Source organism: Solenopsis invicta, chromosome 7 (genome assembly GCF_016802725.1).
Source record: "Solenopsis invicta isolate M01_SB chromosome 7, UNIL_Sinv_3.0, whole genome shotgun sequence".
Taxonomy (NCBI): domain Eukaryota; kingdom Metazoa; phylum Arthropoda; class Insecta; order Hymenoptera; family Formicidae; genus Solenopsis; species Solenopsis invicta.
In genome coordinates, this window is record NC_052670.1 from 266,896 (window position 1) to 287,933 (window position 21,038).

At 35.8% G+C, this 21,038-nt stretch overlaps 2 long non-coding RNA genes across 2 annotated transcripts in view; one reads left to right on the forward strand and one right to left on the reverse strand.

Moving 5' to 3' along the window:
- The window catches only part of LOC120358298, a 68,037-nt gene that overhangs the window by 39,930 nt on the left and 7,069 nt on the right, over nt 1–21,038 (reverse strand). The gene's annotated exons all lie outside the window — the stretch shown is intronic.
- On the forward strand, nt 9,587–20,624 carry LOC113003975. Its single transcript, XR_003268788.2, has 2 exons — nt 9,587–9,792; nt 17,317–20,624. It is a non-coding gene; the product is annotated as an uncharacterized LOC113003975 (long non-coding RNA).

Below are 21,038 nucleotides of genomic sequence, written 5' to 3' on the forward strand. Positions count from 1 at the left end.
TTTAGGTCATTGCATTTTAAATAAAAATTATCAATACAGCTGTTTGCAGCGATGAAAACATGATATATTTTTGCAAAAAGATAATGGAATTTCCCTTTACTATTTAATTATTAACTTTTGTGACTACAATCAAGAAAATAATTGTCGTTTAACCAACAAAGTCAGTAAATTTCATCTATCAACACTAAATTAATATATAATGATTATTTTATTACTTTATGACAGTAATATATTATAACCAAGGGGGAATTCACAACCCAAAATTTTGTACACCAATGCCGATTTTTGGCATTGCTGTAAAACACTGCCGACATTTTTGTACACTGCCGACAATGCTTATTGTTAGTCAATGCCTACAATGCCGTCAATCCTATATTAAAATTAAGGCAATGCCATGCAATTATGAACACTACCGCGTGCCCATTATCATACGCCAATGCCTGCACAAGAATTCTAAAGCTTTCCCGAAGTATTCTACACAATTATACAAAAAACTTCCAAAAATTTTATTTACGAACTGTATCTATACATTTTAATGTAATTGCACATTATTATGTGCTGTCTTATGCATATAACTTCAAACAATGGAACACTAAAAATAATAATAAAAATAATCAAAATAATGACCTTGATATTGTATTTGTTTGTAATCAAAATAAATTTTAAACATTCTTCTTTAAAAATTCTATACATTTTACTGTAATTGCACATTATTATGTGATGTCTTATGCATAGGTATACCTAACTTCAAACAATAGAATACTAAAAATAACAATGTCTGTTAAGTTAGCACCCCCACCACAAAAAATCGAAACGCCACTTATGCCAAAATTAAGTGCTTTTTATGTGCTAATTATGTACCCTATTTGAAATTTTTGTGCTCGAGCGGTTTAGCAGGAAAATGAGATTGAAGGTGGGGTGCCAGCTTAACGTTAAGCCAGCACCAACTCATATAAATAATTAATAAAATAAAAAAATAAATACATTAGAATTAAGTGCTTTTTATGTGCTTTCCAACGATATATAAATAAATGTTCGTACTCAATCTCTTCGACCAGAAAATCGTCCCGAAAGTACGAATACACATTAACGGTACAAGAGTAAAGTACCAGAAAGAAAGCAATTCTGAAACTGATTATAGGCTTAAAATATTCTTCTATTTATGTGCTTTCGAAATATGCAAGACCAGATTTTTGTGCTCAACCACGTGATCGAAAAACCGACCCTGAAGTGAGCACCCCACCGTTCAGGTACAAGAGTAAACTACCAGAAAGAAAGCAATTATGAAATTGATTATAGGCTTAAAATATTCTTTTATTTATGTACTTTCGGAATATGCAAGAAAAAATTTTTGTGCTCAACCCCATGATCGAAAAACCGACTCTGAAGTGAGCTCACCACTCCCCAACCACTGACGACAATGCCGTCAATATTATAGGTCACTGCTTACTTTTTTCGGCAGTCCACTGCCGAAATTTTGTACACCAATGCCGGCTGTGAATTTCCCCTCGCAAATAACTCATTTAAGACACTTTTCTCACAATGACTTGAGATTTATCTAAAAATTTACAAGATCTACGTCATGAAATCTCGTCTTATAAAAGAAAAAGTAATTACGAATAAAAAATATATTTTGTTAGCTTTTTCATATAAGATATACTCTTAATACGTATAATTTTAATTCTTTTTATAGATATGAGATTTGTAGAGTACTAAATAAAAGATCCTTTAATGACATTTTCCTAACTGCAACGAAATGGCGATGTCGAATGCACTCGGATAATCGCAAATCACAATAGCGTTAGCACGGGATTATCCTAGGAGTCGCAAACTCCCTTGGCTACCTGCAATTTACCAGACCACTTGGTCAAGAGTTCTCTCCTAGCTGTTTGATGTCGTTTATTGTTGCTTTGAGCAATGGCAATTGGACGAAACAATGGATTATGTATTCAAGGACAAGCCTTTAATACATAAATTCTACGCGTCAAATTTTTTCCGTTTTTATACAATACGTCATCATGTTAAAATAATAGCCACTTTCAAAACGAACAGCACACATTGTTGTGTTTAGAGGTAAGAAGCATTACGCGACTGATTCTAACGATTACAACATTGACCTAAAAGTATTTACCATAAACTGCAACTTAACAAAAGAACGTATATTTCTCTCTATAATTGCTTCTATCTTCATTCTGACGTGGCCGCGTGGGCGCATTTATTAACGCACATTTTTTTTGTCTTTATAATTTAAATTTATAACGAAGGATAATGTGAAAAAAAATTACAATAATTCAATTTATATATTCAAATTATACTAGAGCTACTTTGTCTTATTTCTATCACGTTAATAATAAAATAAATAATAATTCAAGTATGATATTTATTGTTAGATCGATATCATCCTTGATCTTAATAGTTGATTAACAATCTTAAAAATATTATTGTAAGAAAATATTAAATAGCAATCAATTAATTAAGAAATTATTTTTTCCTGCTATCTTGTATATAAATTGTTGGCTGTAAGATTCAATGGATGATCGCAAATTAAAATCATAATGACACTCGCAAGAAAACGTGCGTCGCTCGTGCGAGAGAATCGGCCTTCTCTCCCGGCGATTCTCCTTGAAAAATCTACGCAGAACGAAATCGTCATGAGAGATATGATGCAAACGCATTGTCGTAGGCTTTTCACCTGTCACAGCTTGATAGCTGTACCGCTACTGTCGTCGTTGTCGTCATCATCACCGTCACCGTCACACCACCGTTGCCGCTATCATCATTGCCGTTACCACCGCCCGGCCGTGGCTTGGCGGCCGTCTCTCTATGTGAAATTGGGCCGTGTGAGAAATTGGAGAACGCTGTGCGTATGTCTCTCTCTCTCTCTCCTTTCCTCAATGCCAGGCTGCGTCACAATTCATTTCCCAACCGATGGCGCGCGGCGCGCGGCGCGGTACAGTACGCTCGCGCCGCCCGACATTCTTATCCTACCGTCAGCCTTTCTCTCCTTGCTGCTTCTCCCCGTTTGTGAACGTCCGCTTATACATACAATTAGAGTCTCCTTCCTCCTCTCTCCTCTCTCCTCTCTCCACTCTCCGTTCACTCTACGCTATTTTTTTCTCTTTCGATTGTTCGCAACTTTTTAACCCACAACACCACACAACGTAAATCATGAATGATTGGGTAAAGCATTCTTTCTTAACATGAAAATTTTTGTAAACAAAATTTGAGAATTCTTACGAAAAATAAAAAGTGAATGTTTGAATAATAAACGACGACGAGTAAAAATTTTCGCGATTTATGTTTCAGGATATATGTAAATAATTAGATTTTTGCTAATAGAAACTTGAGAAATATAAAATTAAGATTTACGAGCGGCCTTTAGGCGCTCAATATTATTACATGTTTGAATATTGCACAATATTATATTGATCATCTAAGAATCATTTTAAAACAAACTTACAAATTCAACAGTGCAAAATTAACGCTGACTATAAAACACGCGCGAATAGCTGTATATAAAATATTAAAAACATCGTGGGGATTTTCTGATTTAAACACATTACTTTCTTCAGACGTTACGTAGATTGATTTCAACGTGAAACTACTTTCATATTGGACGATGGCAATATTCTGGTGTGCGCGTGTGCGAATGAAGGTTTTTTATGAAATATTTTTATAGTAAAATATTTCTTCGATTTTTGATATAATCGTGTAATGTCTCTATTATATTGTACCACGTGAAAAAGCATAATTTATTTGAAATATATTTTTTTTTAAATAAAGAGAAATAAAAAAATAAATACAGATTTTCAATCACTGACGAAAACTACTGTACTGCGCTTTATTTTTTTCGTTACTGAGATATAAAAAACACCTCAGACGATTAACTATCGGAAATTAATCACAAATTAGATAACGAGTTATTTGACTCAAGAAATTATAACTTAATAATAAATATAAAAAATAACTCTAAGGTTTTCTAGTTTAGATATGAAGCTTTGAAAAAATATAGGGACTCCAAATTCGTCAAAAATATATATGTAATTATTCAGACAAATAGGAAAAATCGAGTATCGCAAAAAATAAACATTTTTTAATGTTTTGGTGAAAAATATCTTCCTCAAAGGTTCAACGTCTGCTCGCACAATGCAAATCGAAACCTCAATTCTGCTTTCGAAATAAATTTTTTTTTTTTTTTTTAATAAGTGAATTTGTTTTAAGGAAAATAATTTTTAAATAAAAACAGGAGTTAATTTAGAATGAAACTAGGATGCTTATTGTTAGTTAAATGATTAAAAAAAGCGCAAATTTCAAATATTATTTAAATTCTTATTAATTTGAAGCAATCATCTGTAATCATTAACGACATTCTTGGCGTTTCTACGATTGGAGGCATCATAACCTGATGTTCTTGGTGAAGGTGGAGCGCAGACGCTTTTGCTGAAAGTGAAAGTCGTATGTTTCGATGGGGCCATGTTAACTTTTACATTCTCTATCTAGGAATGCGCACGTCGCGCGTCGGCCGACTTACGGCCGGTTTTGAAATTTATATAAGATGCCAAGTGTTTATAAAAAAAATAACGTTTAATATAAGAGCGAACAATAAATTATAAAACTTTAGTCAATGAGAGTAGATCATTATTATATCGACTTGAAGAAAATGCTGAATTAGATCATATTTACATGTTTTACAAATTTCGGAATCGTAATATTATTATTTCCTTTTAATTTATACTTTAGCACATTGTATTTAATCGTTTAGAAATAAAAGAGAAACTGTAAAATCTTGTAATAAAATGCATGTACATGTGCATACGCATGCGTGCGTGCGTGCGTGCGTGCGCATGTGTATATGGCGAAAATAATAAATATGCTGGTGAATGTTGTATGAAAACCTACATACAAGGCACACGATATATTGCTACGTTTTATGTCCTAGCATGTAAAAGATGAAAATCGAAAGTCTAACATAAAGTTCACGTTGACACGCTTTATTTGAAACGTTTAACGATAAAAATGGTAAAATATCAAATATTAGAATTACAACTAATTTTAGTACTGCTAAAGATGCAATATATATATTTGGGTACATAACATTTTATAGCTGTTCATATTTACACGAATACGTACACTTGAATTAAAAATTAATAAAGTTTTAGAAATATTTTATACTAGTGTTTAAAAAGTTTAATTTTCTAAATGTATAGCAAAATTTAATATATTATACTTATTTTTATCTTTATTAATTTAAGTTAACATACGCGCGTTATTTATTCAATGCACACGTATGTACAATTGCGGAATATTAAGTTCAACAAATTGTTGTGAATCTAATTGTTAAATACTAATATGCTTGATAATAAAGACAGATATTTTCGAGAGAATTCTTACAGCTTTATCGAATCAGAGAGACATACTAGTTGTGTCTACACAACGTATCGTACACAACTGTGCTCTGACCTAAATACCTACTTTCATGTCGAATTAAAAGTAAAATTACGAAGCGAATAGAAACAGATTTGGAGTACGTAAGAGCAGATAATATTTACGTCATATACACTGCCTGGCCATGATGTGCCATGTTTTGTTTAAAAATCAAATATGAAAAAAAAAATGATTTATTTTGATTATATCATTTCTTTAAATTACACTAGATGTTTAGACATTTAGTTAAAAAAACAAAAATGACTTTTTAATACTACTAAGACCTGATAATATTTTAAAATAAAATTCTATTTTATTTCTATGTATAGTACCAGAAGAAGTATATTATTACCAGAAAAGATATTATTGTTTATTGAGGAATAATGTTATAACTCTCGAAGCCATGTACATCCAGTTGCGTAGTAATTATGACAAACTTGCAGTTCTGCTAAGCAACTTGTTCCAATTAATTGAAACTTTATTTTCATGGCTATGATGTTACTTCATAAACAGATAGCGGTGCTTCGTGGAAATTTTCTATCGAGCAGAAAACTGTGTAGGAAGATTCGTGGAAATTGACTAATTGTTTATGACGGACGAAAGCGCGATATTCGCGGAATTAATTTTAATAATTACAGGAAAACCTAATGAAAGAAAGAGAGAGAGAGGGGGGGGGAGGACAGGGGACGGAAGAAGAGGCGGACAAGAGGTCAGAAGATCCTGTAGGTAATTTTATCAAAGTCTAAATTATACAAGCAAGCTCTGTTAACGAATAAAACGAAAATAACGAATAAACGTAAAAGTAGAAAAAAACTATTTGCGAGTACATTTTTGTGCAATGAAGAAATATTTATCTTATTTTACTACTAACATGTGAGATTTTAAGTTTCATTAACGAAATATATCAGATGATTAAGAGATCGGATATCATTTGCAGTATTCTTATTTTTCATTACATCTGTTATTAGTTATTTATTTTTCCCCCATAAAAAATTATTTTTCTATATAGAAAGTTATTAAAATAAGCGCCATAAACTTGTTAACTTATCAGGCGTTCGCTGTTTCAACAAGAATACTTGAGAGACGCAATATCATCACCATACAGACACGGCAGAATCAAGTTTTCTGTATATGCCACAGAGTTTCCCCTTTCGGGATAGAGACTCATTGTCAGTTCCGTTCGCTATTACAGGAATTTAGGAGAACCACGCGCGCGATGAACGCGATCATTCGTCGACGTGCCAACGCAGTGCGATGGGGAATTGTGATTGTGTGACGTAGTTTGGCGTGCGAAGCGGAGAGAAAAAGAGAAGGAAATGTAGCGAGAGAAGAAAGTGGGGGATCGAAAAGCATCGAAACCCACCGACGGCGAGGGCAACGGCGACGCTGACGCCGACGCCGACGCTGACGCCGACGCCGACGCCGACGCCGACGCGACGGCGTACGACGTACGATGTACGACACGCGCCGCACGGAGGTCAGACGCATGGAGGGCGGCGCGAAAACGACCGAGACGACAACCTTGACTCCTTTCGTCTATTGTTCTTCTTAGGATCTCTCTGCCCGGGGCGACGGCCCATCCAAGAGAGGGTGAGAACCCGGGAGAGGTGAACGAGGGTAGCGTGATGGTGATACCGCGTGATACGACAAGATGGATAGCTATTACGTACATTCGCACTCGACCAAATAATTGTTACGTTTTTAGCTGCAACCTCGACCAACTGTTTAATCCGATAAGCGGAGAAGGCAACATGTTTTGTTTCAGAGAAAAAGTATTATATATTTTTATTTTTTATTTTTATACACACGTAGAGAATACGTATTTTTTCTAACAAGTTTATCGAAATGTATCGAGAAGCAAATGTCTAAACAAGATATTCCTCTCGATTATGTTAATAAAGACCGAAAAGTATCGATAAAATGCCGAAGCAAAGAATTTACGAGAGATTATAAAAAAAATTTCTTAACCGATATTACTTGCAATACTTTTCTGTATTTCGAGTTGTAAAGCTGTTCTCATTTAAATGAAACTTGATAATTAGCAGCGTATAAATATCTAACTTGATTATAAACTCGAGATAATATGACGATTGCGCTGCAGTCGAATGAGTCGAGCAAATCTATCGCTTCGGCTATAGTAATAGTTACAGTCAAATGTGTGTTGAATTTAATTCGATTACAAGGACGAGCGCCAGAGTATGTATCCACGTGCATTTGCAGGACCTTCGTGGGTGAGCAGCGTGTCTCGAGCAACGAGAGAATGAAGATGCGATACCTTTATCGACCAAGGAAACCACCGGTGACGGATAACTCAAAGTAGAGCCCGTCCAGTTCTAATTACGTGCACGCTTTTATAACGTTCTTACGATCGTGTGTTGTAGACTCGTGTAAAATAACCGTTCTCTCGCGTGAGAAGTAGGTTAAAAGAAGAGATTAGCGATTGTGACGCAGTCTAGGCACTCGCGAAATTCCGTTTGCAATATTTGTCGAGAGAATTTTATCGATATCCCGGCACTTGTATGTAATATTGTCGTCGTCGCAGAGCCGTTAAATCTCCCAGCAGTTGGCAGAAAGCGTGACACTTAGCAACGCGCCGTTTCCGGTTCGAAGCTGATGCTTTTCTATTTGAAATGATGAAATTCCAAATCCCGGGATGAGCTAATTGTTGGTAAAACGCATATGCACGAACGAGACGACGACGACGACGACGAAACCCTAACAATAATGGCCAACTCGATGTACTCGTAATTATAACGGAAGCCTTCGGAGCTCGCGCGCTCGGTGAAAGGCGTATAACTGTGACTAAAAATCCGCAATGCGCAGCGCTGTCATGCTAAATAAGTCAGGCCACGAGGACTCGGTTATTGCTTAACTTATCATCGCAAATGCAAGAGAGAAATTTTAGTAAAACTAAACGCTCGCGCGCGCGCGCGCGGAAATTTGATTCTTTGTACGACTCGAATTACCAAATGTCACTTGTAAGTATGTGTGACGGTAGAGCTATTTGTCAGAAAAATGTTTACACACACAACCGATTCTCGCGCATAATTACTTGGACGCGATATAAAATTTTATTATCATCGTAAAATAACCGTTCGAACAACATCAATATTTAAAAGACGTCATAAATCTGTGAGACATCCTTCAGAAATATTTTATCATAGATATCTAAAACATACAATATTATATTGAGTATTTTCACGAGTACTTGCTTCTCAAAATGAAAAGAACGTTAATCACGCTATCCGAGTATTAGACCGAATCGATTAATTGTAACAAATTCAAGTACCCACGATCTCAATTGGCGGATCGTTAGATTCAAAGGAATCTTATCCGCGAATTATATCGAAACCAGTGAGCTTTCCCTTTGACCCTATTTCACGTATCTGCCACAAGGAACAAAACTGACTATCCCCGAAGTTTTACGACGTTTCACGAAAGAGCATAATCGATGGGATACTAAAAGCTCGGGCGAGTAACGGGCGAGTAAAGCCTCGAAGTTTCGATGCCTACCGTGCTCCGAAAATAAACAGGCTCATGTTCCTTATATTACTATTAAATATAGTATATGTTAATCTCTACTATTTGTAATATTTTTGCAGTAGGTCATTTATTTTTGTTTTTAACGATTAAAAAGTGATTATTATTTATATATCGAAATGTGCTAGAATAAATACAATATTTAAAATAAGCAGCAAATATGTACGTAATGTATTTTTCCTTTCCTATCATTTATTATCCAAGATTGTTATAAAACAACAAAAAAGAATTATAGTACCTCTATATAAAGAAGCTCTATCGACAATTAGTTACAAAAAAAAAAACAACAATATAACATACAAAATTTAAAGGGTTTTCTTCATTTTTTTACGTGATAATTTAATGTAATCAAAATTATTCAGGGGTGAATAAAAACATTGTTCGATTGACATTCAAAGAAAGATCACTTGGTTATATCGCCTAAAGAGAAATGAAACAAAGAAGCATACACGTCAATAGAAAGTACGAGAGGATTTCAGGATTCAAATCATCCCGAAACTATGTTTTCGATCATCAGACGCATTTAAGTCGGTCTATGTATATACGACACTTTGCCGATTTTTTGCTCGGAGCTACGCGATGACGTGTGACGACGCGTGTATGGGTGTGCGCGTGTGCGCGTGTGCGCGTGTGTTTACGAGCAAAACTTTTGTCCTTCGTTGAGGGGTTAAAGGCCGAGCGAGAGCAGAGAGACGCGGGGAGAGATGCGCTCCGGGGCCGCTTCTCTCCGATCGATCAGTCGAGCCTGTTAAACAGCCGGCGGAACGGCGACGGTTTAACCACTTTACCTGGAATAACGTCTCCGACTGCCCAAGCTTATCACGCGTCGTAAGTATCTTTCACGCGCCGCAATACATGTTCACGTTTAAGTAGATAATTATGAAAAATAATCTCTAATAAAATAATGTCTAGCCAGACAATTGGAATAATCCGTGTGTACGTGTTGCGCTCGATCCATTTCTGTTTAAAGACGAAATTTTTTTTTTAAACATAATGCCTATTGTAGCAAAATGGCGAAAGATTATATTGACAACTTTATATTGACGAAAAATTATCTCGGATTATATCTCTGATTTCGTGCAATTCAAATCGGAACTTGTTTCGGTTTTCATTCATTTTAGGTTTATACATTTCAGATTGTAAACTATAATGTATGTTAATATACACAAACAAGATAATTCATTAAATATATAACAAATAAGTTGTGTTGTGTAACTGAGAGAATTGATAATTGACTCTCTGTAAAATTTTAAAATTAATTTGAAAGAGAGAGAGAGACCATTTTTTTAGCATCGTAAAAAAATATGATACGATAAATGTATAGATAATTATTCCATTATGCACACGTTCATTATTTCATTATGCATATGAGATCATGTTTCAGAAAAAGAATAACATTAATGTCCGTTCTGTTAAGTTTCCGATAGACAAATGTATGGGCATGCATCACTCGCGTCGATTAAATTCCAAGCCAAGTAGTTAACGCTCGATGTGGATTTCATCTGCAAGAATGAATGTGATAAGAGAGACTCTCTTTAGAGTCGCCAGGCGCGATCGAGAGAAGCGAGCGTTTCGTTTGTTCGAAACGACGCGCGACGCGACGCTTACGCGCGGCGTATGAGCGAGGCGTTCGCACGACGTAATCGACGTAAATAATCGAGGGGCTCTTTATCGAGAGAGCGATGTGTGTACGTACATGTGTGTGCATCACACACATGAGAATATATCGACTCGAGCGATGGCTCTTAAATCAATATCTACTTGCAATTTTCACGCGCATCGAATACATGTGTATATAAAAATGTGTATCGATAAGCATTTTAAGCATTATACAAACTATATGAAACTAAATCAATGAATCGCGATGTTGAACTTAATTTAATCAAACAAGCCAAAAATAGTTGTATTAGATTTTGAGAATAATATTAAAACCACACGCGAATTTCTTATTCTATATCTCTCTCTCAAACAATTTCGACGTACTTGGTTCTCGAGATAAGATTAACATCTTCTTCGAAATAATTGATAACTCGCTCGATCCTCTTGTCATGGCTCATAATAGAAAAGATGAATACATATACTAAAGATATTCAATAAGCACAAGAAGAATATACCATCGACGTCGACTATTCGTAGAAAAAATGATATCGGAATATCGGAAGCAAACGCTTTAGTAAGGTTAAGATATTAATTTAAATTTAAATAATAAATACGTTAAATTCATTAAGGAAATAATGAAATAAACTAATACTAAGTTGATTTTAATTAAGCTTACTTAAATTTAAATAAAAAGATTATGTTGAATTTAGTTAATTTTTTTTGTCGAGTAAACGATAGAAACATTTGTTTCGTAACTCGCGTAAACATATACATATAATCGTGATCTGTGGAATGTAATTAACAGTTGCCTAAAAGAGCGACATATCTTTGGACGAGATCTCCAAACCGTTTAGTACGATGAAACGTGCTATTAGGTCCGTAGTACTATACTAGGCCTGGTCGTGAAGCGGTAGCGCCTTCGCAGTTTTCTTAACTTAATCACCGCGTCACTAGCACGATAAGAATATGTTTACACTTGATCGCTCGTACGTGGCAATAAAATCCGATGAAACTCGTGCGGCCCGGTGCACCGCTGACAGGGATCGCTTTACCACCGGTATGACGCGCCGATCAATATGTATACCTGCGCGTTCCATTCTTCAGTTGGAACAGTAGTATAATAATGGTAATTAGAAATTAAACGCTAACGATACACCGCGCGCGATGCTATTACATGAGCTATCGATAGGTATAGGCGAAACTTTCGTTTTCACATCCCGGATACAGAGTATCGTCTGCATCAATGGTATTTAATATTTCATATTTAAAATGTACTTACAATTCTTTCCCCATATCGTGATATTATATTGATCACTCATTTTCGCCGTATAAATATATCAATTACCGGCGCCAGTATTACATGCAATCTATTCTTTTATATTGAGGATAAAATATTAATTTTTTTTTTTCTATCTGTCAGTTGTGCTTATAGCAATATTTATTTTCAAGTTGATATAATTGAATTATTATTACTTTCCACAATCTATATCCAGTATATCGATATTTAATAGAGCCATAATTATTTTTTCACATTTATATTTCGTACAACATCATTATCTTCTTTTAATATGTCAATATATGTAGATGTCTTTATTGCCAACATATATGATAATAATTTTACTATTCACGATGATCGCGCGCGATCAATTGTATACAATATAATAATTATACGGACTAGTTACGCATTTTCGACGTCGATCATATAGTTATTTATAAGAAGAAATTTATTGCGTTAATTCGAACGGATGATAGGGATATTATTGATAGACACGTAACGTTGCTGTTTCTGATTCCATTTGTATATCCCCTTTCCATTTATTCAATATCCAGGAGAAGTAATACGTTCTCCAGAGTAGATGAATTAACCGCGCGAATCCCATTTTTTTCCATAAAAATCACTGTTTTCTACCGCATACGCGAGGACAATACTCTTTTTCAATGTTCTACAAATGTCGCGTCGTTATCGAGATTATAGCCAATGCAGTGTTGCAGTAACGGGATTATGAGTAATACAATGTAGATATTTGCCGTGCCGTGCTGTGTCCGCGATATACGAATGAAAATATCCGATGCGCAAAATGGATTAGATTGGCTGTTATTCTATTAGTGTGTCTCCTTATTAAACATTACGTTTTCGTACAATACTTTTTCGTATAATTCATAATTGAAAGTTTATCGCTTCTAGATGGTACGGCTGGTATCGATCTCGTATAAATATTAAGATAATTACTTTTCTGAAACAATCTCGAAAAAATACTTTTCTAGACCTGTTTATTCTAGACAGTTTTATAATCTCTATGATCTTTTACGGTATGTAAAGCAAGCACGATGCAAACGCGCGCTCGCTTTACTTTGACGTTGCGGAAAGTCGCCTGACGAGAGAGAGAGAGAGAGAGAGAGAGAGAGAGAGAGAGAGAGAGAGAGAGGAGATTCTGCGCTTTCCAGATTCAAAGATACTTAATACGGAGACCTGCAGCCGTTCGACATGTCAAATTGTCAATGCGGCGACGATTAAACGCGATGACACCAAACACATTTTTTTTTCCTGATAGATACATATTAATCAAAGACTTTTATTTAAAAACATAAATTATATATGAAATTCGAATATAAGCGAGTCACATCCAGAAATGAGAAATAAAAAGTTAATATCGTTAAAATGAAATTGTAAAATACGCCATACGGTCGTACGACAAGGATCGTCCTTTGCATCGCGTCCTTTTACGATGGTAACGTTGTAACATTCGTGCATTCGTAATTTGCGCAAACAAGTATTTGCGGAGTTCAGTTTTGCAATATTATATCTAAATTACACGCATCGTTTGTCGGAATTATATCGAAATTCGTATAATTTTAATAGCCGTTGTCGAAACGCGCTGTTTTTCCCATTGTGGTTGAAAGGTTCGATAATTGTCGGACTCTTTTATTTTCGGATAGAGAGTGGAGTAAATCTGCATTAAAAGGATAGCGGCGCGGCGGATTCGGAGAGCGGAGAGCGGAGAGCGGAGAGCGGAGAGCGGGGATCGTCGATGTGTATCTACGTCGTTGAATCTCGACAGAGTTACACGCCCCCGGGGTTGACGCCATTGACCCAACTTCGGGAACCCTCCTTTTCATTAGTCCTTTCTCGACGACAACGACCACGTTCCCATCTCATCCACTTTTCTCTCTCTCTCTCTCCCTCTCCCTCTCTCTCCAAGACCACCTTATAGATAGCCTATTTACCGATCGATTTCATATCAAGTAACACACAAATATAACTGCTTTTGTGATATACAAAAGCGCTTTGTGCTTTTTACCTTACAAAGATATTAATAACTAAATTCGCATTCGATAACACACGCTTGCGTTTAATTAAACATATTACAAAATATCGTTTCGTACACGTAATAATAACGAAACATCATTACATTGTACGATGATGTAAACTAATTACAACGTGATTAAATAATGAACGAATCAAACTATTTCAAGTACTTTTCTTATCGTCTTCGAGACTTGGGATCATTTGAGATCCAATGACATTTTCTACCTACTTCACAAGTGCGAAATCAGCGAAATCAGCGAAATCAGCGAAATCAGCGAAATACCGTCAAGTACACACGCTTGGCCGACGAAATATTTCTAACGGCGTTTTCTTTTGTTCGACAGCCATTGAATTGAGGTGAACGGGCGAAAACAGCGACGCGCGACGGAAGCGCGCCATGAAAAAGAATTTTTCGATCGAGTCTCGCTGATGAAAGTGCCATCTTCCCTCCCTTATTAAGGTCTCCTCCTGTGCACTCGTTAGTCTTGGCAAAGTTGGACTACACTACGCATACGCGAAAATACTCTTGTTCGCGATTGACTGTGCGCGTCGCGAGGCAAAAAAATTTTACCTTGAACGCGGAATATCGCTTAGATTTTATTGTACTAAATGCATGTATGTATATTTGTGCGCATAGAAAAAAAGAGCTCCGTTTTGCTTGAAATTTAAATTTTAAAATCTTTGATAAACACCTCTCTCTCTCTCTCTCTCTCTCTTTCTGTTATGCATTCATCAATTCGAACATAGTCCTCAGCGGTTTCCCTCGCGCTGCTATCTTCCTCTCACATAAGCATCTGCGTGCAACGTACGTACGTGCGTGCGTACGCGCGTGTAATCGTGATTTCATCGAGTCACGTCGCGTTACGTAATTTCGTCGGCCACGGATATCTCCGTTCTGTGTGGTGGCGGCGCGGAAGAACTCGTCGAGAGATCCGAATAAAGGCCGATTCGCATTCACGTTAAGTCGACGTCGCGCTGACGCGCGGAAGCGAAACATGCCAGCTCGTATTTATTTTTACGAGAGTCACGAGTGATCTCATCACATCACCCCTTTTGAACACGTATCTATTTATTATATCCATTTCACAGCTCTCTACGCAACTGTCTTATAATTAATAATGACCAAATTATAATGAATCGATTAAAAACATCGTTTCGCATCACGGTACATAATTTAGCCTTTTTAGCCATAATTCAGAGCGAAGAATTACATATTTGTGCGATAAACTATTTGAGAGGTTCTTTTTCTTTTTCTTTTTCATTCTCCCTCTCTCTGTAGAGCTACAGAGCTCTATAGAGATTTAATTTCGTTGCACATGCTCGCACACGCTCACGCGTTACTCGTGCAAACGTATACGTGCACGAGTTGGTGCGTCTTTATGCGCGGCGGGATAAAAGCAACACTTTTTCGTCCATCCCCATCTAAATCATCGAGCGTCCAAAAAGCGACTTGTCGGTTGTTCGTCGCACGCGTCCTCCGCGTGTAATCATAATTTTCATCGTGTCATGTTGCAACATTACATCAGCAGCCGCGCCGCCCCGCGCCGCCCCGCACCGCATTTACATCGTCATCGTCTTCGGACACCTTCGGCCCGCATAACCGGTGTACATAATCGATATCGCCATACCGAAATGCCTTATAACACGAGTTATTGATTCGCAACTCCGCCTCTGCATGCCGCCGTGTACGCGCATAACGCGGCCATAATAAACTACCGTCTACGTATGTGCATGCGTGCCATCGTCGTCACGTTGTTCCGCCCGTTCGGAAGAAAAGATTCAATCGAAAGTCATCCGTCGAAAGACAAACGGACGACCTATCTTCGCTTCGTATGGTCAAGACCTTGAGTCTTGAACTCGTGGACAACTCGGAACTCACTCTTGTATCGACTTGCAGTCGATTTGCGTCAAATGTACGACGCAAAATCTCCACCTCACAGCATCATGCGATTCTCATCCGTATATTCTTTTCCGTAACGCGACGTAATTATCTAATTGTAAGTAAACTAGTTTCGCGAAACAACGCAGGCGCGCGCGCGCGCACACACGGTCTCGATTCTATCATTTCATAACCTAACCTTTCGCTGTGAAAAGTGCGGAAATTGTGAAAACATGATCGAGATTGGGTGCTGCAAATTAGGATGAATACTTAATGATTTCACGATCATGTGAAATAGAATCCTTCGATGATACAGTGAATCGATCGTTTACTTAACGTTTGCGTATCTACTATTTGAATGTAGATGTACAAATAATAAGATGAATAATAATAACAATCTACTTAATTTACCAAGCGACCTACGCGTACGTCGAATTGCTGTAAACAATTTTCGGAAACGATTGTTTGCGCGCATTTGTCACTTTTTTTGTAGTATTCTCAAAAGCGCAGATGTATGTATTTGCTTCTGATTATCATAAATATTATGATGCAAATTGCGTAACAAAGATGTCATCGAGTGCAGATGTATGCGATTAAGATATATGGAATATATATTTGCAATATTCCACGTAACGAGTATATGTTGCGAACGATTACAGATATAACATTGCCAATCGAGACATTGCGAGAAATGAGTAAAAATTTGCATGCATTCCGATAAATGTCATACCTTACGACACGCTTTCGTCACGCGTGCGCGTATGTCTGCAAATAGAAAAAGATATAATACACTATCGTTGAAGGTAATTTTGAATAATATGCGTCGAGACAAGTACAATTATAATATTAGTTTTGCATAAAACTATTAAATTTTACGTGTCATAAAATTTTAGCATCGATTCTAACTAGTAGATAGTATAAAAACAAACGACTGCAAAAACGTGAAGGCATTATCGCTAAAATACTTTCTACAAATCATTTCGTCAATTTGAAAGTGAATCTTTGCGAAAATATCTCATTGTCAGCCTGTATTCACATTTCATTTTTATCGATAATAAATGCGTATATTTATTTCTGACATTTTATTGTAACGTAAACTAGATATTTAAAAGCGTATGTGGATCCTTATTGTTAACTTGTTATTAGCGACGAGCTTTTTTTCAAATATAAACGATTAAAAATGGAATCCTTTTTCTCTTTAAAGTTGGAAAAGCAAAATTAAAATGTCGGAGCTTTTTTTTATTGGGAAAATAATTTATCATTTTTTTTTTCTAAATGTCTTTATTATTTTTTTAACATGTTTAAGATGAGGTCGCATTAAGCGATTCAGATAATTGTATGTCAATATCGCGAGATACACTGGTTTAACATGATCTAATAGAACGGTGGATATAGCATATCCACCGTTCATATAGCGCTTGTAACGATTGTTGCGTACTCCTTACGCGAAATACGAGCGACAGTGGAAATAGCCTTGTGACTCTACTTTCTATTGCGTCACAGAGAAGGATGAGGCCTTCGCATGCCGGCATATTTTGACGTTTCGTTTCTGCGCGTTATTTTTCAGGTTTCAGGCGGCGACACGAGGCAAGGCAAAATATTCGTTTTGAGAAATCCTGCAGTGAAAGGTCTCCAACGGAATCGTCGAGATTAACTCTCTTAGAGACACCCGACGACCGACGACCGACGCGACGTGTCGACATATGTATAACACAGTGGTTAATTTTTTAAGGTAACGCACAAAATGAAATTGCATTTTAAATAGCTTTTACTCCTCGTAGTTATAGCGACTTCCTCGCTTTTAAGCGTATTCGTGTTGTTCCACATTAAATAAATGTGCGATTCTTATATGGGTGCATTATTTATATAAACACTGTTAAAGTTTATTCATTGTGAGAAAGAAACATCAAATCGGATATATCACGATTTAATCTTCTGTACGAGTATGTAATACAAGAAGAAATCTATAACATACATAACATAAATGCAATTTTCTTTTATATATCTGCTGCCTTATATTTTTCTATATTGTTTTCTCTAAATTTATTCAAATTCTGTAAACATTTTTTTTGTAACCTGACACTTTCAGTAGCGAAATTCAGTAATAAAGAAAGATCGTTACAATCCAACGATCTTTCTTTCATAAATTTTATCAGAAATTTAGAAAAAACCGATATATGCAATCTGTCAACAGCAAAATATTGGTATTATTATCATTTTACGACATACTTGGTTTTTTGTATTATGCGTCATGCGAACCAACTTCAATCGATTATATAATTAAATTTATTATCTATAACTATAAAGCATTATGTAATACGGAAAAGAGATACGAGCTGAATAATTGTTGGATCATGAGAAATCTCTATTCTCAAATATCTGAATGAAAATCGCATTCTATAAAAATATCGTGCTCTTGCACCTGAATCTGTTTTACCCGCCGCATCGTCGATACGCTTCTCTCGCCTCATTCCCTCATCTCCAACTCATCGTTCGCTTTTGCATTTTTTTTCTCATCAAAAACGTTTTCACCGAATAGCGCCGCGCGCCGCGCGCCGGAGAGCGTGCGCACAGCTTTTACGCAGAACACTCGGCGCATTTTACATCCCTGCGGCAACGATGGAAATTCATCGCATAGACTTACATAAATATTTCCATTACAGTTCTTTTCACTCTTTTATCTTTGTTTCTCTCTCTTTCTCATTTCTTTTCCTCTTTTACTCTTTTCAACATGCTGTGGTAGATACTCTTCGACTATCGGATACGTCACTTTTAATTAACGTTGTCGCGCGTCATTCGGAGCGATTTATTCCAAGTTGAAATTAACGATTGGACAATCGTGCTTTCGTGCCGCGAGAAAATGAGAAGAGAGAGAGAGAGAGAGAGAGAGAGACGAAGAGGAAGGAGAAGAAGAAGAAAGGCAGAGAGCGAACAAAAAAGTTATACAAGACGATTGTAAAACTATATTATTGATGTAAATAATTATTTATTTATGACACAATAAATATGTAATTTATAGTTGTTACACGCGTGCTGCAATATCACGTATCTCTTGGCGAATACGAATTAATTTATTACATTTTCTGCTAGTATGTATTCTGTGTCACCAAAATATACGATGAAAAACGACAGCAGTAATAATAATGGCAAAAAACGTGAATAGATTGTAATGATACTTGCGCATTTTAGCGAATTATTTGTTTGTTTAGTGACAAGTATATTTTTACAAACTAACATAATATAAATTGACACAACATAAATTGACACGACTCAAACGAAAATCAGTAAAAAATTGAACGTTGCATCGTTGAAACTAAACTAATATAAGTATACATATTAGTCAAATTATATCACACAATGATACAATTAAAATTCAATTTTAATTAAGAATTATTTTTCTCTCCGTTAAAGGATATCGCTATTCTGCGGACCGTAAAATGTACAAGAAGAAGAAAAATGATTTTTTTTTATATTCACAACTAATTTCATCAAATATTTAAAATCAAAACATGTCAAATATGACGGATAGTTCGCTTAAGCAAGAGTATCGATATTGTCATTGTGATGTGATGTGATGTGCGATTTCTATGCAAAACCAATGTGAATGAATTCCCGAGAGTCCTTGGGACAAGAACGAGTCGGAATTGAAACAATATCATATTATAGAACCAGTGGCACGTCCTTGATTCGTTTCAATTAGGCCAATGTTTCATAGCCTATTAACGCATTCATGATCGAGGTATGAGGAATCGCTCTGTTTTTCTAATAAATATTCAATTAACTTTATCCGCGATTGCATAACTCTTCATCGATCGCAGAATACTAAACTCGGCCGCAGAATGATTTAATCATTTAAATTAAACTCTTATTTCTGTTGTTTCTTTTACCTATTTTGCACATTGAAATAAAAAATTAAAAAAATAGATCCAACCCATCTTTTCAGATACTAAAAGTTTACCTCATCACATTAGAAGGTTAAAAGAGAGCTTTAAATTAAATATCTACCCAAGATATAAAATTCACTTAAAATTAACAAAAAACAAGTGAATATTTTAATTTTTAAATTTATTCAGTCTGAGAAGGCGTTTTATTTTCATGTAATAATTGTTCATTATTCGAAAATGAGTAGCTGAAAGAAAATTGAATTTTCAAAGAATTTATGAAAAAGGAATATAGAGATTTGTGAGATTTGTACAATTTTTACTGGAGTGGCATGTACAAACGGACATCTTTTTCGCTCGTGTAATACTATCATCCGGCGCTTGGTCCTGTTCGTCGCGTCGCGTCGCGTCGCGTCGCGTAGCGTCACGTCGTTAAAATCATGAAGAAAATATCATTTTTCGCAGGAGGAGGTAACCTGGCGCGTTCACGTATGCGTGCACTTTTCGTGATTTTCCATCTCTTTTTACATTTTAAACTATCCTTTTGATGCAAACTTTGGCAATCCAGCTGTTGAAAGTTCTAGAACCATTTATCAGGGTACTTTTTTGTTTTTATTTCTCTTTTTTTACGGTTACTCGTGCGACCGTCCGCATAGCATCTTTTTTTACGTAACGCTCGGTCAAAAGCGAAGTAACGTGAAAGTAGCTCAGGAAATAAATATTCCGTCCGCATGGAGGGATTATACGAGACCGCGGGTCACGTATAAAAGTCGACGACCCCGATGAAATCTCGGAAGAAATGGCAAAACTGTTTTCATATCACGATACTCCTTACGATTGTGCGAAAATTTATATAAGATTGTTTCACACGTTCATCCTTGAGCATATATTTTTGAATGCTTAAACTGTACATAAGTGTAAAGCTGTGTTTACGAGCAGATATACATTTAACTCGTATTTATTTCAAGCTCACGGATCATTCTTAAAAAAAAAAGGAAGAGACTGTTGAGATCGCTGTCTACAGAAATAAAAGTGATATAATCTTATCTTATCGAAATATAAATTTAACAGTGATTAGAAATCGGTCATCGTAAATGCGATAAATGAAACAAAGTACATGTTAAATTTAATTAAGCAAGTCTCAATGTTTGAATATTATATTTATAAAAATAAATTATTATGATAGTTGTTTAAAAGATAAAAATATATTATTCGCTATAGAATTAAAATTAAAAATGATTTGCAAAAATTTATAGAAATTATTTTCCAGTACAAAGCGATTAACGAAAGCGTTAATAATCAATTGATTATTCATGTATACGTATATATAAATTTTAAGTAGCATAAAATAACCATAAGCGTCGTGTAGTGTTTCATCAGAAATACAACAAAAGCAGTTGAATACTCA